The 23,499-nt window shown below is 45.5% G+C and overlaps 1 protein-coding gene across 2 annotated transcripts in view; it reads right to left on the bottom strand.

Moving 5' to 3' along the window:
* NIPSNAP2 (nipsnap homolog 2) overlaps positions 1–23,499 on the bottom strand; it is a 115,938-nt gene that overhangs the window by 79,669 nt on the left and 12,770 nt on the right. The gene's annotated exons all lie outside the window — the stretch shown is intronic.

Here is a 23,499-nt window from a genome sequence, read left to right as displayed (position 1 = left end):
TTTACGTATACCAAATACTTTGGCATTGAAGTAAATTGCTGTGACTAATTGTTCCAGTGCATTAGGATTCAAATAATGCACACAAGACTATCCTCACACTAAACGTTTATGGATTATATTTTATATTACATGTTGTGTGTTTTTGTTCATCCTATTTAGCAGGGGGTCAGTGAGAGGATAAAACTAGAAACCATCCTTCCTGAATGAATGAATGGAGTTTTTATAAAGCGCGATGGCTACCCTGAGGCGTCCCAGCGCTAGCGAACTGAGTATGCATGAGTGGGAGGAGGGACCTAGTCAGTGGTGGTAAACAGCAGCGTTTGTAACCCCTTGCGGAAGGAGAGATGGTTGGGCTCTGAACGCAGATGGAGAGGGAGGGAGTTCCAGAGTCTTGAGGAATTATAGGAAAACAGTCGTCCGCCCGCTCTAGATCTCTTAATTTTTGGCACTAAGGACAAAAACAAAGACGCCGACCTAAGATGCCTGGTTGGGAGATAAGGGGAGATCAGAGAATGGTTAATGGTGGCGCCAGTCTTCCAGAAGGCGCGATAGGCAATACATAAGCTTTTAAAAGCAATTCTTTCCCTAATTGGGAGCCAGTGCAATTTCCTTAGGCCAGGTTTTATAGAGACAAGACGGGGGACTTGCAGGAGCATTCGTGCTGCACAGTTTTGGATGACCTGCAGTTTATTGATGGTGGACTGGGGTGCCCCTAGATAGAGGGCGTTGCCATAATCCAGACGAGAAAGTACCAGTCCTTGTGTCATGATCTGTCTGGCTTTAAAGGGGAGTCTGGAGAGAATTGTTTTGATAAGCCTGAGCATACCGACAAAGGTGGCTGAAAGCTTTGCCGCCTGGTGAGAGAAGGTAAGGGTCTTATCCAACCAGAATCCTAGGCTCTTAATTGAATCCTTGGGAGTAGGAATGGGGCCAAGGCAAGATGGCCAGCGGAAGTTATTGATGGCGTTTGAGGGGTTGCCCAAGAGCATCATCTCTGTCTTGTCTCCATTTAATTTAAGACAAGAGGAGTTCATCCAAGAAGCGACTGCTTCTAGGCAGTCCCTCAGGTTACTAGTAGTCTGTGTCAGGGTTTGATCAAGAGTGACTACTAGCTGCGTGTCGTCTGCATAGGTGACAATTTTTATCCCGAAAGGGCGGACGATTGCAGCTAGCGGGGTCATATAGATATTAAAAAGTGTTGGACTTAAAGACGAGCCCTGCGTTACTCCACACCCTAGGGGTTTGCGAGGGGAGATAGCCTCATTTTCGAAGACCTGAAAAGAGCGGTTGGACAGAAAGGACTTAAACCAGTGGAGAACCTGGGTGGAGACTCCCAGGTTAGAGAGTCTCTGAAGAAGGATGCTGTGATTAACAGTATCAAATGCAGCACTTAGATCAAGGAGGAGGATGGCCACAGTCCCTCCTTGATCAATAATCTTCCTAGCCTCTTCCGTCACTGCAACCAAGGCGGTCTCAGTCCCATTCAGGGGCCGGAACCCGGTTTGGGAGGGATCTAACAAATGGTTGGTTTCGAGAAACTCCATCAATGCCTTGTTGACATGTTTCTCGAGAATCTTGCTCAACCAAGGTAAGAGAGAGATTGGACGATAGTTAGACGGGTTGTTACTATCTAAGTTAGGTTTTTTCAACAGAGCCTTTAATATAGCCTGTTTCCAAGGTAGCGGGACTATGCCGGTGGTCAGAGAGGCATTAAGCAGATCCCTGATAATCGGCATAATGAGCGGGCTGACCGAGATCAAAGAGCGCGGGGGCGCGGGGTCATTAGGCGAGCCAGACTTAACCTGGGACATCAAAGCCTGTAGGGTGGCCAGATTCAATAGAGGAAGCTTTTCCAGAGTGGCCCGGGACAGTTCCTCCGCCCCGGCATCTTTAGTCGATGTTAAAAAAAGGTTGGGTATTTGGGAAGGTGGAGTAGATCGCTTGGATCTTACTATGAAAGAACTCTGCCAAATCGTTACAACGACGTTGGGCGTCAGAAGAGTTGGGAGTTTTTTCTGGGAGTTTGAGAAGAGTTTTGGCGATGTTGTAGATCTCTTTAGGCTTAGACGCAGCTGCCTTAATTTTTGTTTCGTAGAAAGCAGCTTGTGCCGTTATGATTTTTTGTTTATAGGTTTTTATGGCAGCTCTATAGGCCCTTTTCCTGGAGGGTGAGAAATTTAGCCGCCATTTCCTCTCTAGTTTTTAGGTCTCGCCTGACCCAGCGCATGCGCTGGTCTGGCGAGACTTATTGAGAGGGCTCCAAAAAGTGCTACCAGGCCAGCCTAGAGCTACAGTGCATGTGCGCGGGCGCCGAGATTACTTTCACTTTCATGGCCGCTTTGATGTTTGATCGCGATTGCGATCACTTTCACTTTAGCGGCCGTGCGCCGCTTGGCATAGCCAATAGGTCTCGCATGCTTGTTAGGACTTTTGCCCTGTATTTTCAGAATGTTTTGCAATTCATAGCCTCTGATCATGGTTTTGGTTCGTGAAGAATGAGAAGCTGTCAGCAACATATTTTCCATCTCACACAAGCCACTGATATTGATATGATTATTTTCCCCGCATATTACATTCTCACCAACTTGTTTCGCTTTAGTAATTCAAGTTTTACATACATGTATGTAAACCATCTGTGCATCACACGTGTTTCATATTGTTCCAAGGGTTTCTAGTGACACGATTTGTAATCTGCAGATCGCAGTCCCAGTATTCCAAGGCAATGTTACAAGATGCGGGACCCACCACACCGTCAGTGTCCGCCTTAACCAGTTTAAGAGATTCGCGTGCTGCATGATACATCACGACAGCACTGCATAAGAGCTGTCTGTTGAAGTACAACCCCTGTGAGTTTGTAGTCGTGCACTGTCTCGCGCACCGGAGCACAAACATCAGCTGCTTTCCTAATCACGGATGGCGCCGAAAAGCAAGTCAGCTCAGACAAACACAATGCAAGTCCCAAGTAGAATGCCTGGAACATGCGAGATATAAATGACGGAGCAGCTGCCAGTCATTTGCATGAATGTGGAACAAGATAGAAAGGGACTGTCTTGAAACATTTCTGGAAGCAGAATAGATCTGCTGTGAGGGCTCTGCTACTGTGTACAGGAGTGGGAATGTTGCCGTATATAATGTATATCACAGTGGTATAATGCCATAAGGACAGTTATATGGGTTGCAAGAACTTGCATGACATTAGATCGAGGAAAATATATTTGCTTAGAATCTGTTGACCCTTGGCAATTCACACAGACAAAGATTTAGACTTTTAAACTATATGAAGTGCATGCTAGACTTGGACAAATGAGAAGCGTATGGCTTTATGTCAATTCACATACATTTATTTGCGTCGCTTACAAAGTGGCACAGAACTTGCACTGACAGAGAGGTCACTTCAAACGTCCCCCTTAAATAACAAGCATTTGCAATGCAATAGGTCTCGCATTTACGCGAGTTTGAGCTATTGACATTGCAAATAGTAATGCCTTTTATTTTTGTTTTAGTTTTAAAAACATAAATAAAAAGCATTGTTATTTACAATGCCAATGGCTGAAACTCTTGTAACTGCGAGACCTATTGCATTGCAAATGCTTGTTTACAGTGTCGCTTGCTTTCTCGCAAGTCTTGGGAATACCAAGGGGCAGTTTTTGTGGCACGTTTAGGTTTACTACTTTGTAAAGGAAGTATTACATCTAGAGAGTTCAGAATCCAGTTGTTGAAATTAAGGTTGGCCAGGGTAGGGTCCGATATAGGGGGTGGTCTTGTTGATTCGAGGGCCAAGGTCCAGTCCACTCGGGAAAGTTTAGACCAGATCCGCTCTGCCCGAATAGCAGTAGGCGGAGGAGGGGGGCTGTGCACAATAAGCAGCTTGAACGGAATCAGAAGGTGATCTGTCCAGGGAAGTGGTACAGGGTTTTCCACCAGAAGGTCAGAGCAATTGCTAAAGATAGGATCTAACAAATGACCCTTACAGTGAGTGGGTTTAGTGACTAACTGTAGCAGTTGTAATGCAGCAAGGTTTTCGGACAGATCAAAGGCATTATGGTCATCGGAGTTGTCAAAGTGAATGTTAAAATCTCCTAACAGAGAGTAGTTGGCCGAGCTACACACTGAGTCGGCTAGTAGGGGAGGAAGGCCATGGAGAAATTGCCCCATAGGTCCCGGTGCACGATAGATAAGTGTCCCAGAGAAGGTGTAGGTGGCAGAGAAATCTAAAGCGAAGGATGGGCTTTCACAATCAGGTATGGAGTTGGATGAGCTCCGACAATTGTATCCTTCCTTATAGATAATGGCCAAACCACCTCCTCTCCTAGTGGGGCGATCTACCCGTAAAATCAAATAGCCCTTAGGAAGGGCATTAATAATATCAGGGTCAGATTCAGAGTGGAGCCAGGTTTCCGTCAGAAATAAGGCGTCCGGTTCGATTTCCTCTAGGAGCAATGAGATCTCAGTACTATGTTTGGGGAGAGATCTGCAATTCAGTAGGTACATACGGACTGGAATAGTTTGGCCCGTAGGAACCCCAGGGAGTTGAAAACCACAGTGGGGACAGGTCACTCCTTGATCTACGGGATTGCAGAAGGGAGCACACAGAGGAGAGACCTTCCCTCTAAGTGAGAAGAGGGCCTGGGAGCTATACCTCCGTATAGTGGAAGAAAAAGGAGCAGGGTTCCTGGCCCCGTGCCCCGGTCGGCCGCAGACGGGCGCAGACGGGCTTGCCTTCGGCGTGCCGCCGGCGCACCCGCTGCCCGCGTCCGCTGCGCGCGTCTGCTGAGCGCTCGCACCATGACCCTTTTTTGTAGCGTGAGGGGAGCAGACGCTAGACTGCTCCCTGCGCTACTACTAAGATGGCGGCCGGGCGGTTGATAAAGAAAGTACTGGGGAGCGAGGAGCTAAGGCTGCTCAGGAGGTGAGTGCCGGTAAAAGATCGTGACAATATTTAAGAGAATGTTTTTTTAAAAACACAGGTCAAAAGAATAAAATGATGTTTAAAACAGGTTTAAAAGCTACCTGATTAAAAACCACTCTTCGTATCCCTCCAACCTCACGCAATACTCGATAACGCTGCAGCGACTATCTCCCGGCTCAAGCCTCAGGAGTTTACTCCCTTGTGAAGTGGAGCTTTACACCAACATTGGTGGGTTATCACTGAATGATAAAAGTGTCCATTGTGTGTTGGTAATTGTTTTCTGTATTCTGCCTAATCCTCTGGTTTATGTTCACAGTACGGTTTGACACAAAAGGCTTAGTCACTAGGAAGAGTGTTGATGACTTTCAATCATCCTTCTTGAAGCTATGGCAAGAAGTGTGCTTATTTTTTCTTTACAGGTATACGGGGAGATTGCATACTGAATGATTGTGCAAAACTGTCTTTCTTTATGTATCACAAGCAGTGTTACAATAAGGTGTTCTTCTTTCCTCATATCTCCCTCCCCGCTGTTCCCTTCCTTTCCTCCCCCCGATAACAGCAGTTCGGAATTGAGGCTGTCAATAGCTGAACCCATTTGAGCAACGAACCGATCCCGAGAGGCCTCCGAGAGACACGTGACATGTTTACTGGTACCCCTTGGCCAGTCTGAAGAAAATAAGTCATGGCAGATTCCCCTTCAGGTACGCGCAGGAAGTTTAAACAAGCATTGGCATAGCCAATAGGTCTCGCCTTTGGGACCTTATAAGTGTTTAGCCATGCAACAGTGGCATAACTAAATACTTATAAGGTCCCAAAAGCGAGACCTATTGGCTATGCAAAGCGGCCGTGTGGCCGCGAAAGTGAAAGTAATCGCGTCGCGCGCGCGCGCCCACGCACTGTAGCTCTAGGCAGGCCTGGTAGCACTTTTTGGAGCCCTCTCAATAAGTCTCGCCAGACCAGCGCATGCGCTGGGTCAGGCGAGACCTAAAAACCTAGGAATCCACATAGCTTTGTTCTCATGAATCATGGAACCTTAATCTGCCCCCCCCCCCCACCCCCATCCCTGACACAGCTTCATGACAATAGCAATAGTTGGGCTGCCTTTCACCTGCCCATAACAGGTAGCATAGCACTTTTCAAAATGATAACCCTTCCCAAATTCCTGTACGTCCTATACAATTTACCATACACCATTTAACAATCCCTTCTTGACAAACTGAAAACCACACCACAGAAATATCTATTGTTAGGTAAATAACCAAGGTTAGTCTGGTCAAAATGACATGCTCTCCATATGACAGAGGGGTCATTATGGCTGATATCCCAACTCGTTTACTGGACAGCTAAGCTCATAACCATTAAGGACTGAATGTTCGGGGATATAAAGGATCTGACATATAGACAAACTAACAGAATACCAAAACACCAACCAAACATACCTTTTATTCCAGTGCAAAACCTCCTACAAACCTCCCATAGTTTACCATAGTACTATTTACGACATGGTGCAAAGCACTATCACATATCACATGTTTTATATAAATTACATCAGAAACCACCTTATAGCAATACGACTGGCTCCCAACAGCCAAGATGGCCCTTGAATTCAAAATCTGGGATCGCATCAGCATTTCCAAACTGAACAATATATGAGAAGGAGCCTCCATTACATCATTCACGGATCTAAGTAGAGCGTTTCACTTGCACAAGTCACAATTTTCAGATTCCTTCAATTGGGACATATCCTCGAACCTCTACGGCTCAAATTGGTGCACTCCTTTGAATTGGAGCTACTAGAATCCCAACAAACACTAGAACCACTAGGAAATCGCAGTATTTCACAGACATACCACTCGCTGATAGTCAACACCCTAGACCCAATCACACAACTACAAGATAACTGGGAAATAGATCTGGGTACACTTGATGAAAAAACGTGGAAAGAAGCCAAGATGGCCCCAAAGAAGCTTAGATGACCCCACATATGGTAGCCATCTACTCTTGCCTCTGGCTCATCCAATTCCACTATCTGCAGAGAATCTACTACAACCGAGTAGTTATCCAAAATTAAACTAGGCATATTCCCAAAATGTGAAGGGGTGGGAGTGCACTGCTTCACCTCCCAGCACAGTTCGCCCCTTAGCATCATGGTAAATACAGTTCGTAATACTTGCTTACTTGAGATTTTACTGGAGTGTTCCACCAAAGTTGGTGCACGTTAGAGCTGTACATCTCTAGAAACGTGTTTCTGGATTTCATCTTTCATCAGTAGAGATAAAAAACAAATGTTATATGGGGTTGCTGAACAGGCTGCCACAATCCCTACAGGTCTTAGGACCTCTCACTGGCACACAGGTGCATCTCCACAAGCTCGTCCACTTAATGGCTCAAGGGAGCTCCCACCCCTTCTTGATATTCCCAAAATGTACTAGATGTCAGAGAGAGAGAGGCACATTAATACACATGATCTGGAATTGTATCAAAAATAAAATCATATTGGATAAGGATTCAATAATACCTTACGGAGCTCATGGGACAAACAACAGACTTAACACCTCAGGCAGGCCTGCTGGGGATCATGGATGAAATGGGGGCACCAAATCACCACATACACTAATTGGTTTGTGTTTACTGTTTGGCAAGAGAGACCTAGCGAGGTGATAAAGAGCAGAAACCCCGCCGACAATGAGTTAGTGAAAATAAAGAGTGGATAGATGCTCCACAATGTGACTTATGGTTTACATCGGAAGGGGGTGTCCAAAGAACTTTGGTAAGATCTGGGGAATATAGTTGGATATGGTGTAAATACTGTGTGATGGGTAATCTGAGACCAGGATAAGACTTGTCTAGATACATTGTGGTGTTTTAAAGTTCTTTGTTGAAATTTGACAATAAGCTATGGACCTAATTTGCATACTTCAACAGTCAGACATGTATATTATCTTGACACAGGGCCTATATCTGGATTTGTATTTATAACACAAAAATATGGCAAAAAAAAAAAGTGTAAAGGCGGACCTTTTGACACTCTTGAGTACAGATTCAGTAACTATCCATAGAGAATATTTTGGGTTTGGAACAAAAAAAGCATAAGCACACATTACTTAAGAGTTCATGTGCTGTAGTTCATCTTTTATTGTATTGTTTGCAACTTATCCCTTTAGGACACCGATAGCCGCGCCAAATATTCTACAAATATGAGACTGTAATGGTGCAATTCCTTTATTAGGCCAACTTATGTCTTTATGTTATGCCTAGGGTAAAATCTGTGAAACATAGGATAATTATTTTTAACTGTAGTGTTGTTCTTTTAATTGTGAATGGCTATCTACTGTAATCAGAAACATGTACATCTGTGGTGTTTGGAAAACATGATCATGTTATTGCAAGTCAGTCTACGAACAAGCCACAATCACTTTATAATAAACCTTACAGTGCCAATTTGAATAAGGCACCAAAAGGTAAAAAATATTTTGCAAAATACTTACGTAAATTTGTTCTGAAGAAACCCGTTGCTTTAACCCCCTCGCTGCGGCGGAAATTCCGCCGCAGCGCTGGGGGGTGCGGGGGGGCAGCGCGGTGGCGCGGTGCTCATGACGGAGCCACTCCGTCATGAGCCACGGTTGGGCTGTGCTCATGACGGAGTGGTTCCGTCATGACTCCGCCCACGGCGCTAATCGCCCGCACAGGCGGGGAATTAGCGCCGCGTGGGCGGCGCGGCCGCCAACGGCCGCAGCATGACGGAACCACTCCGTCATGAACACACGGCAACCGTGGCTCATGACGGCGTGGTTCCGTCATGAGCACAGAACGAGTTAAGGTCTCACTATTGTTTTTTCAAAAACATTTCTACTTAATGTACATTCATAGAGATCTCCTAAATTGTAATTTATATTTTGCTTCCGCCGCCCACAGCTCACAGCATGGGTCAAAGGGTGAGTCCACTGTCATCACTGGGTTTTCCTCACTCCGAGTGACAGCATTTTGCTTGAGCACACCCACCCAAAATATAGAGATTCAGTGCCATTCTGCTGGGACAATCCTTTTTTATTACTGTGAGAAAGTGGATTATTAGGTGGGGTGGATGGTGGTCCACCAAGTAATAATGTTCCTGTTATAATAATAATAATAGTTCATTTGTAGAGCGTCTGGCTACCCCAAGAGGTGTGTCCCCGCGCTAGAAGCACAACAGCAGGAAAGATTGGAGACTGCTGAGCTAGTGTTTGTACAGCCAAGTTTTCAGTCCCCTGCAAAAGATTGGTTCAAATTTCTCAGCACGTAGCCAGAGAGGGAGAGTGTTCCAATTCTTGGCCGCTAGGTAGCCAAAGGATCGACCGCCCATCCTAGCTTTCCTTATCCATTAGGATTTTGAATAGATGGGCTCCTGTCGATCGTAACTGGTGACTGGGATTGTACGGGGTGAGGAAGTCGTGTAGGTAACTGGGGCCTTTCCCCTGAAGACGCACCCAAACCGACAGACCACGCACGCAACCTGGGCTTCATCCTGGACTCCTCCCTCTCCATGACCAGACAAGTCAACGCCGTCTCCTCGTCCTGTTTCAACATCCTGCGCATGCTACGCAAGATCTTCCGGTGGATCCCCACCGAGACCAGGAAAACAGTCACCCAGGCCCTCGTCACCAGTCGACTGGACTACGGCAACGCCCTCTACGCCGGTACCACCGCCAAGCTCCAGAAGAGACTCCAGCGGATCCAGAACGCCTCGGCGAGACTCATCCTCGACGTCCCCAGACGAACTCACATCTCCAGACACCTGAGAGACCTGCACTGGCTCCCGATCAACAAAAGAATCACCTTCCGGCTCCTCACTCACGCACACAAAGCCCTACACAACCAAGGCCCGACCTACCTCAACAGCCGCCTCAACTTCTACGCTCCCAAACGCCACCTCCGCTCGACCAGTCTCGCCCTCGCAGCCGTCCCCCGCATCCACAGAGCGACAACAGGAGGTAGATCCTTCTCCCACCTGGCCGCCAAGACTTGGAACGCCCTCCCCACCGAACTACGCCTGACCCAAGACCACCTCTCCTTCAGGAAGAAGCTCAAGACCTGGTTGTTCGAGCAGTAGCGGACCCCCCCCCCCCCCCCCCCCTAGCGCCTTGAGACCCTCCGGGTGAGTAGTGCGCTTTATAAATGCCTATGATTGATTGATTGATTGTGACAGTCTAGAGCTTTTGTTGTGGAGGCGCGGCTAGGGGGGTTGAGAACAAGGCGTGCCGCCACCTTTTGAATGCGTTGGAGGCGCATCAAGCAGTCTTTTGGCGCACGCAGGTATAGAACATTTCCATAATCAAGTTGTGAGGTCACTAAAGTGTGGACTATGGCTTTCCTGGCTGATATAGGAAGAAAGTCTATGGTTTTCTTTAGCATCTTCCAGGTGCTAAAAAATCTCCCTGCCACCTTTCTGGTTTGAGACTCAAAAGAGGTTAGGATCGAGCCATACTCCTAGGTTTTTAACCTCTGCTTTAGGCTCAGGGGTAGGCCCTAGTGTTTGAGGCCACCAGGTTGTATCCCAGATGGAGGGGGATTTTCCCACGATCATGACCTCGGTCTTGCTCCCATTCAATTAAAGACAGTTGTTGGACATCCATGACGCCAGATCATTGAGACATGAAGAGAATTTTAGTGCCGATTCGTCCGCATCTTGTGCCAAGGTCACCACAAGCTGAGTGTCGTCAGCATACGACACCATGGAGATCTTGTAGTTGTCCATAATCTTAGCCAGAGGTCCAATATATAAAGTTGAAAAGGGTGGGACTTAGAATAGATCCCTGTCGGACCCCTTGGTGAAGTGGTAGGGTTTTTGAGTGGTGAGGGTTTTGAGCGATTTGGAAACAGCGATCTTTCAAGAAGGACAGCATCCACTGTAGTGCTACCCCGTCCAGACCGCACACCCTTAGACGTTGAATGAGGAGCTTGAGGGATACCGTGTCGAAGGCGGCACTTAGGTCCATCAGGACCAAGGTCACCGTCTGACCGGCATCCGCCCGTCTCCGCAAGGTCTCTGTTGCAAAGAGAAGAGCTGATTCGGTCGAGAAGGATGCTTTGAAACCTGACTGCGTTGGATGTAGGAGGTTGTGTGTGTTGATGTGTTCCACTAATTGTTTATTCACATCCTTTTCAACGAGTTTATATAGATATATATATATATATGGGAGTAGGGAGATGGGGCGTAGGTTATCCAGTAGTTCAAGGTTTACGGAGGGCTTTATCTTTAGAGGTATAACAATCGCATGTTTCCATGCCATTGGGACCTCTCCACATTTGAAGGAGGTGTCAATTAGTATCTGTATTTTAGGGATTATTAGTGCCATGCCCTCCTTTATTCTGTTAGGTGCCGCTGGGTCATCTGGGGAGCCAGATTTGATTTGTAAAGCCATTTCCTTGAGCGCCCTTGCGGGAAGGCGGGGGGGGGGAAGAATGAGAAACTCGCACAAAGGTGTTGCGTATATCCCAGTAGATTCCTCATTTGGTTCACTAAGACTGTTACCAGCTTCCTCAGGGAAGGAGTTGTATATGGTGGATACTTTTTGGAGGAAGTAGTCTGCAATTACATTGCATCGCTCTTCAGAGCTGTTAGGTGTCGCGAGTGTTCTCTCCAAGGACGAAAGCTCTTTTAGCGCGACGTATAATTCCTCAGAGAAATTTTCTGCCATGTCAATTCTCTCTTTGTAATACATGGAGCGCCTCTTTTTGAGGAGGGAGTGGTGTTTGTTCTGTGCTATTTTGTAAGCTTCTTTTGCTTCTTTGGAGAAAGCTATCCTCCATTTTCGTTCTAGGCGTTTACAACCCCGTTTGGCTTTTTGTAGCTCTTGGTCATACCAGGGTGCTGATTTTGACCCTCGCTTAGGGGTCTTAGAGGTCCAGGGGGCTGCATCATCGAGTGCCTCTGTTATCCATTTGTTTATTGAGGTGTTCGTCAGATTGACATCATTGTTTAATAGAGGTGGATTTTTCTGAAGCTCTTTGGAAAAACTCTTGTGGTTAAACTTGGTCCAGTTTCTGCGTGGGCGGGTGGGGTTAGTGTTTTTCAAGGGGCGTTGTTTAGGTAAGGGTATGCAGAATTCTATGAGATGATGATCAGACCATGGGACAGGGTTAGGTTGTTTCACCACCAGCCCCATGTGGTTCAAAAAGATAGGGTCAAGCAGGTGACCTGCACGGTGTGTTGGCTCCGCGGATTTAAGTTCAAGCTGTATGCTGGCAAGTTCTTTGCGTAAGGTTTGTGCCTCGGTTTTAAGGTGTTTCTCAATGTGAAGATTAAGATCACCCAAGACCATGAGATTATTGTATTTAAGCGCCAGCTAAGTCACCAGATCTGTAAGATTGATTATGAAATCATTTGGTGGTTCAGGTGGGCGGTAGATTAAGAGGCCATTCGTTAGGTTCTCATTGGCTCCCCTTAGACTAAAGAAAGCTGCCTCCGCATTACCTATTTGGACTTTTTCGACCGTGCAATTGATGGATAGATGGAAAATTATAGCTATTCCACCTCCGCTCTTTAAGATGCGGTTTTGTCTGAGCATACCATAATTATTAGGGAGCGCCTCTAGTATGTCAGGGTCTGAGTCTTCACTGAACCATGTTTCTGTAAGATACAGGACTTCAGGCTGGTGGTCTGTAAGATAATCTTAGATTTCTGTCTTATGTTTGACGAGTGATCTACAGTTAATGAGGGTGAGCTTCGTGTGGGCTTGTCGAGGGATGGGATTGAGACTGAAAGGGCAGCTGGAACAGCGTGTAATCCCTTCTCCTACCTGTATTTGATGTAGACAGGCTCCTGCCAAAGGCTGCTGAAGGGACCGCACAGCGCTGCCCGAGTATCGCAGGGGCTGTTCAGGGAAAAAATGGGCATAGTGGGTGGCCCCTGGCCTCGAAAGGCCGTGGACGGGCACAGACAGGCTTGCCTTTGGTGCGCCTGCAGCGTGCTCGCTGCGCGAGTCTGCTGCGCGTCCACTGACACATGCCTCTTAAATAGTGTCAGCTGTTCAGACAGGCCGTGAGCGTCAGGGGGGAGGAGTCGCGTCCATCCGCACAATCGGTAATCACCGTTGCGGACCGGGGATCGTGACGGGCAACAGAGCAGGTGATCTTTATTTAAAAATCAAAGACTGTTTGTTTAAAAGTTTAGAAGTGCCTCAGCGTTGCAGCAGCAGTGCGAAATGCAGCGCAGTGCGGACCACAGCAGTTCTCAAGCAACAGTAAGAGCAGGTTTAAAAGGATAAAAGCGGGAAAAATCAGTTTGAAAAGATGCGAGAGGAGAGCTTACACTCGCTGAATGCGGCTGTCTGGCTTATGTCCAGTAAAGGTTTCAGTAATTCAAACCTGAGCTCATCTCTTGGTGTCTATGGCACAGAGCAGAAACTTAAGAAAATGTGTAAAGGTTTTAGATATGCCAAAACAGTTCAAAACACAAGAAAAATCCTTCCCCAATTTATAAAAAAGAGAATCATTTAATGAAAGAAATGACAACAAAAAGACAAAAATCAAATAAGGGAACCAGAGGTATACATTTTTTAAGCTGTAAAATGAAATAGCGCCAAAAAGCATTAAGCGTCAATGACGATCATCTTTGTGTACTCTCCATGCCACTGGAATCAAGCTATCCTGGCTGAAGAGGGGTGAAACCCCGAAACCGATCCTAGGATGCTTGTTTCCAGTCCAGGGAGGACCTGGTTTGGCAGTTCGGGCTGGACTGTTCCCATGAGGCACAGGTTCAAGACTGATTTGCATATAGCTGGGTTCAAACTGGAATGGCATGGGGAGCAAAAGAAAAGATGGATTTAGACCCAGAGCTCTGTACTGGGGTAAATGTATGACATTGTTCTGCATACTGTCCAACTACTGTTTTTGCCTTTGTCACCCCGAGTGGGACGGGTATGCCCAGACGGGTGTCCCATGCTCTCCATGCCACTGGAATCAAGCTATCCTGGCTTAAGAGGCGTGAAACCCCAAAACCGGCTCTAGGATGCTAGTTTCCAGTCCAGGGAAGACCTGGCTTGGCAATTCGGGCTGGACTGTTCCCATGAGGCACAGGGTCAAGACTGATTTGCATATGGCTGGGTTCAAACTGGAATGGCATGGTGAGCAAAAAAACAATGGATGTAGGCCCAGATCTCTGTATTAGGGTGAATGTATGACATTGTTCTACATTCTGTCCATCAACTGTTGCTTTTGTATTTGACCAGTATCTAGCCGCAAATTAACACTGACCGCAAAGGAGCACAGTTCGGATACAGAGACCAGATTTGTCCGGTTGGAAAAAAGTTGCCTCCCGGTGTCTGCAACCTTTACTGAAGCATACAGTGAGCTGGTGTTGAGAGAAGGGTCTCGATGTCAATGGATTCCAGCATCAGGATGGAGCTTCAGCCAAACCGTTGCTGTAGGCGGGAAAGAACTCTGGCGGGAGAAGTTAAGGGTTTCGTGCCACAGACGTCTCTGGTGCCAGTTGGTTCAGCTTCAATGGCAGCACCAATGAAACTGCAGTCTGGAACCATAGAAGGATCGCGTCGATAGATTCTGGTGTCAAGCTACAGCAAAGTCAGGGCCAGAGACGATGCAACCTCATTGGACCAGCTGGGCAGGTTGGTCCTAGTCTCCCGATGGTTCTACAGTTTTACGGTTTGTAGAAAGTTTCTACATCCCATGTGTTTCCAGGATGTTATGAGGAGTACACTTTAACACAGCCAAGAGTCCCAGAAACCCAAGGAATAACACTTGGGGGGGGGGTCAAACCTCGCTCCATCAGAAGCCAACAGCAGGGTTAAGGGCAGGACCAGTTGAAACTGGTTAGCTGTACCCCTTCAGGAAAAGGGGATTCTAGCAGCTTGTTCTGTTACTCTAGCTTTAAAGGACAACCAACTGACCATTGAAGTCCACTACTTTGACCTGGGTACAACTGGGGGCAGGGTCAGCCCTCGGGGTTCTTCTCACAGGTCTCAACAGCAGGTGCATTCTTTTTTCTGTCTTCCACAGTTTCAGTGGCCATGTGAAGACGATGCCCGGGGTGACGCATTTATATCTGCCACTAGAGTGGGGTTGAAACCTGACCCCTCCCTAACCAATGAGAAAAAAGTTCCCCCAACTACTTTTACAGCAGTTCCTGTACGCCCGACTGCATACAATCCCACAGTGACCGTCTACACCTAAATCCATCATGGCAGAACCTTTATCCCTCTGTGCAGAACTCCTGTGCCCACCAAAGAGGTATGGCCAGGAAAATGACAATCCCCTCTTATGTGGTCACGTCAAACCAGTTCTGGTGGCAGCTCCTATACCACTGGGATTGGTGCTGGTGCCTGGCTGACTAGGTGGTCAAAAGAGGACCCTGCCCAGTTGTCACCTAGCATTTGCCTGCGGTAGGCCTCTCTGAAGTTCTTGGCCATCTACTCCAGATGGTTGTTCTGTCAGAGGGACAGAACACCTCTCCACACCCAAGGTCTTTGTCTCATCTCTGGGAGCAAGTTCACATGTCATCTATGTGCTAATCAGCTACTGTCTGACAGTTCTAAGCTCACCAAATGGGCTGCAAGAGGTTTTAGGTGGATAAACGGTGACTTTTTTTTTTTTTTAAGTACTGTTTGTAAAATATGTATAATTAATCCAACTTTGCAATGAATTGAGCTTGTAATAAATATTTTTAAAAGCCCAAACAAGGACTTTGCAGCTGTTTCCTAAGCGGAGATAACATTATTTAATTTTAATGTTACTTCCCCAATTCTTTCCTATGGAACAACTAACTCTGCTATAGTGGAAATAGTTGTGAAAGGGTTTTCACTGTAAGGAAATGTTTAAAATTAAACTCTTACATGTCCTGCTTTTAAATACCATACTATCGGCCTTAAGGAGCAGTAAGGACTACTTAGGGGTGATTTATTCATATTTTAAAGGAGAGATTGGGCCTGTTAAAAGGGTTTGTTTTGATTGGTTGAAATTGCTGTTGTAAACTGCACTGACAAGTTACCATGGTAAGCCGAGGTCATGTTTTGCACTGTCACTCCAGTGGTGGCACAATGTGTGCTGCGGTTCATTAGTGACATTGGACTTAGATGCCTACACTTTGTACCATTTACTAGAAACTTATAGGTAGTTGAAAAAGTCAATTAAGCCTGCAGCCAATTTCGACATGTTTTAGAGGTCAGAGCACATACACTGGTGGCTAGTTAGCATAGTTCCGGTCAGAAAAGTCCAAAAAATAAAGCATCATGTCCAAATGGAAGTGATCATGAAAAATAAAGGCATTTTCCCCTGGCAGTAGTTAAACACATGGGGCCATATGTAGGAAGCCAAATACCGGTCGGTAACGGACGAATTTCGGTAAATATCCCGTTACCGACCGGTATTTAGGCATTTGCTATGTAGGGGGCTCATTTCTGGATTCGGTATTTACCGAATCGGAAAATAAGAAATCGGTAAAATACCGATTCGGTAAACACCGAATCCAGAAATGCAATGTAGGGAGCACTCTAAAGAGTGCAAATCAGTATTAAGAATTCGTTATTTACCACCAAATACAGGTTGGTGATAAATAACGAATACCTTGCAAAAAGCAATATTTTGCTGATTTAAGCGTGCCATGTGGCAGACATACATGCCCTTGGGGCATGTATGTGCGCCACATGTGCACACATGCAAGATTCAGGGGTGCAACAGGGTGTCAATGTGACACCCTGCCACCCTTGTATATGCTCCCCCCATTACCGAATCGGTATTTACCGAATCGGTAATGAGGCATACCTTCCCATTGATTCCTATGGGCCTCCAGGCCCATAGGAATCAATGGGAAGGTATGCCTCATTACCGAATTGGTAAATACCGATTCATAATTTCCGAATTTTACCGATTCGGTAAACATTACCGAATCATTACCTACATCACATTTACCGATTCATAAATACCGAATCGGTAAAATTCGGTATTTATGAATCGGTAAATGTTAGGCTACCTACATATGGCCCATGATCTTTTTATTAATTGCCTTGGAAGACCTTTTTTCCCCTTTAACGATAACTGTGCATTTGTATTTTCCGTTCTTACTTACAATTGAGGCTTTTTTGTTTTCGGGCTGCTTTTCATTAAGTGTGTGCAAACACTTTGAGGGACGGGGCTCAGTTTAATACATTGCTTTTTATCAGTCTGTTTTGATGTAGCTTTATACTTAATGTGAACTCTTCTGTTTAGCCAGCATTTTGCGTGGTGCAGAGTGGAAACCCTTTGTGACTGTTCCCTGTGCTTTTTTCTTTTATTAGTATTGGGGGATCTTGATTACATATGGAGTCAATATGGCGTACTACTTTACAGTCTTATAATCAAACTGTGTGGTTTCTAATCCAGCCTTTGACCTCCCCCGCCAAAATCAAATTTTTCTTCTAAATAACTAAACTTCACTATGTTTATTGAACATGCAAGACAAAAGCATAAAGGTTATGTAGCATACCATGTTTTTCAATGGCACTTGTCAAAAATACAGTCATTCATTTTTAGGTCTCGCCTAGCGACGCAGCACATGCGCTGCTCGCCTTAGCGAGATCTATTGTTGTGGGTTTTGCTTCCGATGGGGGACACGCGATGTGCACGCGTACAGACACGTATCTTTTGCTGTACAGACACGTCTCTTTTGCTGAGGAGATGTGCACGCGTACAGACACGTGATGTGTACAGTGTCTCTTTTGCTGAGGAGATGTGCACGTGTACGGACATGCGATGTGCACGGGTACGCTGTCTCTTTTGCTGTGTGGTCCTAGTGGCTCTCTCCCTTCTCGGGCCGCGGGCGTGCTTTCGGATGTTTGGTTTTAGACATAGTTTAGCAAGCAATAGCTTTAATTTATCCGTGACGTGTACGGCTCTCGGCGGCCGTGCCTGCCCGGACAACAGATGTGCACGGGCACCTCACGTGTTCATTTGCGCCACCTAAATGGCTTATGTAATTTAGTCAGCCAGCATACGAGCAGCTGCCCGCGAGGAGGCCAGCTGAGGAAGCTGAAAACGCGGCGGCGCTGAGAAGGAGTCTTCGAGGAAGGCGGAGGGCGAAGAAGCAGCATGGCAGGGCAGCTCCCGCCATGGCCATGCAGCCACCAACCTCCAGCTCCTGCATGGACTCGGCCAAACAGGGGTGCAGCAGCAAAGTCAGAGCGCAGGCTACGTCAGTGTGCTCGTGTTTTCCAGTCCATGTCCTTGTTCCGTCCTCTTACACCTCCTCCTTGTCTGCTTCTCCCTCACGTTAGACCCCCTGTGTCCTCCTTTCTCCTCCCTCTCTTCCACCCCTTCCAGCACATTTCCCCTCTCGACCGATACCATCTTTATTGGCCTTTTAACCCCCTCCCTCCTCTCCGCCCCCTAAGTAGCGTCGCTTATTCTCCGGCTTTACGCCTTTCCATTTTTCACTTGTTTTTCTTTTTACTTTGACCAAGTCTTGAACTGGTCTCTTCAAACCCCTGACTTCCTTTCTCCATCCCTACGTCCTCCGTTTCTCTCTTACTCTCTCCTATTTCTCCCCCCCTCCGCCTGTGGTGAATTATAAAGGTGACCAGCTGTTGCATTTTTCTAGCATTAACAAACCCAACACATGCACGCACGTCCTCCCCTGCCTCCTCTCCCCACCCATAAACTTGTTTGGCCTCCCCGGGGCGCTCCCTGCTCCCACCGAGAACAAGCATTTGCAATGCAATAGGTCTCGCATTTCCGTGAGTTTTAGCTATTGGCATTGTAAATGACTAACTTGTATTTGTTTTGGTTTTTAAAACTATAAATAAAAGGCATTGTCATTACAGTGCCAATAGCTTAAACTCGCATAAATGCGAGACCTATTACATTGCAAAGCTTGTTTTCACTGTAATTGTGTTTTTTGGTTTTTCTGTCCTCAATTACAATTTTGGCTTTCATGTTTTCTATGCACCCTTTCATTCTGAGGTGATGTGGTGTACAGTTTAAGCTGTTACCTTCTTACCAGACTTCCTTGGTTCTAATGTGACCTTTGCCTTGTAAAACAAAAGCATAGATACAATGTTGCATTTATTCATATATCTACAAGTGTCAGAGAATGTGCTGAGGGCTTTCACAATCTATCTTATGGACCTTCTTAACAAGTACAGCATTTTAAATGGTACTTATGGCTTAATGATGACTTCTGAACGTAACTGAATACCTTTGTGATTTTCAACATTTCACTGAATAGCTCTATACTTCATATATAAACTATATGATACACTGCATATTAGGGTTACTGTAATACATTTTAAAGCTTTTGTGCCATACCTTCCAACTTATGTTAGCCAGTTTACATTTTTTACACATATTACAACTGCATATAACGTAAGAGAATCACTTTCCTAAGACATTCATTTCAAATTTTATAACAACTTCAACTACGTATCCTGCTTAACGTCTACTAATAAATATTTACCTTATTATTCTACGCAAGACAGATATGTTATAAATTATTTTCTTTCTTTCTTTTGATGCAGCATAGGTGGGGTGGCTTAGGGCTTAAACTAAATTGCCCTGACCCAACTTATTTCTTTTTTATCCTGTTTTGACTTTTTCTTCACAACGGCTTGTCTGCTTGACCAATGTCTATGCGTACCTTGAACTCCGATACAAATATCGCTTTTTTCATTCTTTTTCAATGGCACTTGTCATATTGGTACTGGCATCCAAATTCTTGCTTCCACATTTCACTGACAAACATAAGTTATATCACACGATAACTAAGATTATGAGTCTTCATTTTATTATGGTTTCCTAACTGGCTACCTGCATTGTCTTTGTTTCCTCCTTTTAATCCCAACCCCTACCACTGGTGCTTAGGTCACTGTGCTGAACAAGGGGAGTTGCTAAATTTGATAAAACATTGAATGGGTGTGGATTTTACGGAGAACTCGGAGGCCAAACATAGGCCCGTAAAGTGTTGAGTGGGGCATGATTTGGAACTTTGGGAACTACCATAATAGTAGACTCTTTGTAAAACAAAAGTTGATTTCAAAACACTCTAGTTAAATAAAACACATAAGAATTAAAACATTTAAAAGAGGACTGTGACAATAAATGTCAATTATGAACTTATGCATGTGTTGTCTATAGTTTTGAATAAGGTCTAGTATTTGAATATATGGTTACAGTGCAGCAATTCAATATTAAACCAAATCAAATTCAAGTTGCATGATCATATGAAATAATCTTTGTTCTCCAACAGTGAACTACATCTCTGTTGTTGAGATTGAGAGCATGATTAACCCCTAAAGGGAACTCATTTTCTCATGAGCATATAGATGCCTAGGTTTACATAGGGGTATTCGGGCAATCCCCTTAACCATGCTCAGTAGGTCAGAGTGCCATACGACATGCTTTTTGTCACCAATCCCACTCCCATCTCTTTAAGTTGCTTGAGTTACTTTTTAGTTGGCATTGCGCTTCTTTTAAGTCTTAGAAGTTACAGCCAGAAAGTCTTTCACTAAGATTTTGGGCCACGTCGAAAAGCTTTGTAATCTTGGTCTGCGCAATGGAGGAGGGGGCTAGTAAAGCTGCTTTTTAAGTCTTGCCACTAGACAGTGCATATGCTTCTGTTGTAAAAAATGATCAGACATTCAGTGATCTTAGAAGAGTCCACCCATTGTTTATCATTGGTAGCATTCATTATCACTAATTTGCTCGCTTCTTTCGTTAAGCTTATGTGGGCTTCATTTTCTCTTTTTGTCCATCTTGTATCCTTGCACTGCTCATTGTTCAGATGACTTTTGGTTTTCTTTTAGCACTCCATGAGAGTGCATGTGCTTTCCAACTGTCTGCCTAGTGTGCTTCTCTTCCCCTCATCTCTCCGTGTTGCGTTCTCTCTCTTGCCCGTGTGTTTCTACCCTGTGCACTCCCACTGTTCTCTCATCCGTTTACTTTTCCTACACCACTGCACTCCACAGGTACACATATTCTATTTTTTCCTTTGTAGGTACCCCCCCTTCTTGAGCTATATAGCTGTTTACAAACCAGTGACAAATATTGAATGCATGTTTGTTTAATGCCACTTTTCTTTGCAAAATGATAATCCAGTCTGCTCGGATATATTCACAGCATTTGATCTGAACTGCATTCTATGTTCTAAAATAATTATTGTTGAGTTGTGAACAAGGTTTCATGAAAAGTGATAATTGCATTTCTCAATTATTATTAGGATAGTTTTTACACAATGAAAGTAAATGAGCATCAGACCACTTTTTCTTAACTGTTTATTCTAACAGACTCAACACTGGCCAAATAATGTTACATGCGTTTTGAACAGAGTGAGAAGAGTAAGAGGATCTTTGTGCCAGAAGACCGAGACCAGGCGGGCCTTGCAGAATCGGTTCACCTACTTTTACTGTGGGCTAATAGGAGGAGCAATGGCCTTCACTTGGAGGGGGCTTATCAGTCTTCCTTCCACCGGGCAAAAGCAGACTAACCTATTATACTGAACAATAACTTCATTGTTCAAAGTAGGTATAAGAGCGTGAACCATCCTTCAAACTCTAATTAGGCTTTTCTTTTGGTGCAGAGTGTAGCTTAGTAAGCCAAGGATGTCTTATGGTCGAGTTGATATAAAGCAAAACAGCCAATATGTTGGAATAATTTCTGTTGTTTACAATACTCTTAAACTTTGCAGCTACTATTCTGTCTGACTTTATAATGGCTACAACTCATATTGCGTGTACTAGGGCAGTATTACAATTCATTTTTTAACTATATCATCCGTTTCCTTGAGTGTGCTTTTCTATCATGAAAGAGTTTGGGTTTCACAAAAAAAATCAGATATTCCACAAGAATGATTGTTACCTCAAACGCATCTCATTCAAATACTGCTCAGTGGGTTGAGGGACAGTTGCAGTCTAACTGGCTTTCTGTCTCATACTGGCACATGGACAAGGTAGGTCTAGAAAGGCTATTTCCCGGGCCGTATTCCAAAAGATCTTGAAAAAGTATGACAACATTGCTCTCTATCCCCATTACTTTGCTTCCATCCCTGTGTCATCTGTATTGCTTCTCCCACTTTTGCCCTCCTTATTGCTTTAGCTCTGCCCGGTGTTGCTCCTCCCGCCCTCCTTTTGCCCAACCACTGTCGTCCGGGATTTCGCCCTCGCCCTTCATATTGCTATCAACCCACATGCTCCACCTTGCTGCCTCTTGCCATGTTTCTCCCTTTGCGTTTGACTCTCAGAGAAGCAGAGGATATTTGGATCTACTTTGGTAGGGAGTAAATCACCTGCACAATGTGTGCATCAACCTCTTCTAAAGAAATGCAGTAGCAGCTTGTACCCCGAGACCAACAATCATGACCTGGTATGTCGCAGTGGAGAGGTCAGGTCCTCTGCTTTCTTTTGTCTTCCCACTCTGACACATAACACCAGCTATGCTCTGCCCTACCATAAACGCTGCAGAGTGAGCACCACAAACGGGAGGCTCTTTCTTTCTGCTCCACAATTGTTAGATTTGACTCCAAGGACTCCACAAGTTTACCTCAACACAGTTTTTAGGTCTCGCCTGACCCAGCGCATGCGCTGGTCTGGCAAGACTTTTTTTGTGAGGGCTTAAAAATATGCTGCCATGGCCGGCCTAGAGCTACAGTGCATGTGCGCGCGCTTACGAGCAGAGGCTTTGCTCCTTATACCCATTAAGCGCATCGCTCGCCGCGCTTGATCGCGAATGCGATCACTTTCGCGGCCGCGCGTTTATGATCGCGCGGACAATGCTTGTTCTTTTTTTAATGTAAACCCCATTCTCAAATAATGGAGCAAAAATACCAGATTTGCATCTCACGTAATTTTACAGAAATGTCTCAATCATTCAAAAGGTAATTACGCAAATTTCTCACACCCTCAATGCTATTATCTTGTCTTAGGTCACTGCACCTAGGCGTGTGATGGCAGGAAGAAGAATGAGACATCTATATTGCCACAACTCACACAATGCGCCACTTTAATCTGTAGAGCCGAGATTTGTGGACTAACCGCGCAGGCTTGCAGCAGCGCTCGCCGCCATTTCAGAGAAGCCTGAACCAAGTGTAATGGGTTTCAGTTCAGTGCTTTGTAACACTTGATTACTTTAGAAGCCTTCGCTTCCTCACTCAGAATCCAATGACTGCGTTTCCACCTCCGTGGGCGGGGGACGTGGAACCTAACTGTTGTTGGGGGACACCGGATGGTGGGCCAGATGGATTTGTACACTCAGGCTTTCACCCCTCCTGGGAGTCTGGCAGTGCCTGCTTCCTCTTGACTCTGCCTGTGGTAAGACTGTTGCTACTAATTTCATTTCCACCTTAAATTCCACGAGTTTTGGCCGCGATTTGGCGCCTGCCCATCTGAAACCACGGCACAGACTGCAGATGTTAAAGCGCTTCATGCGGGCCTGACACTCGCTTGAGCCGCAGACCAAGTGGGAGGCAGGCTTGTGAAAGCAGACTGTTTACCTGGTGCTTGTTGAGAGCAAGTGCAAGGCCTCGACATGTAGGTCTGCAAAGGGTTGAAGACACTGAGACATGCTACATGTACATGAACACAATAACACAGTCACACACATCCATTAATATACATAAGCACACACAAAGACAT

The sequence above is a fragment of the Triturus cristatus genome, chromosome 3_2 (assembly GCF_964204655.1).
Source record: "Triturus cristatus chromosome 3_2, aTriCri1.1, whole genome shotgun sequence".
NCBI classification, from domain to species: Eukaryota; Metazoa; Chordata; class Amphibia; order Caudata; family Salamandridae; genus Triturus; species Triturus cristatus.
This window is presented reverse-complemented; position numbering and strand designations above follow the sequence as displayed.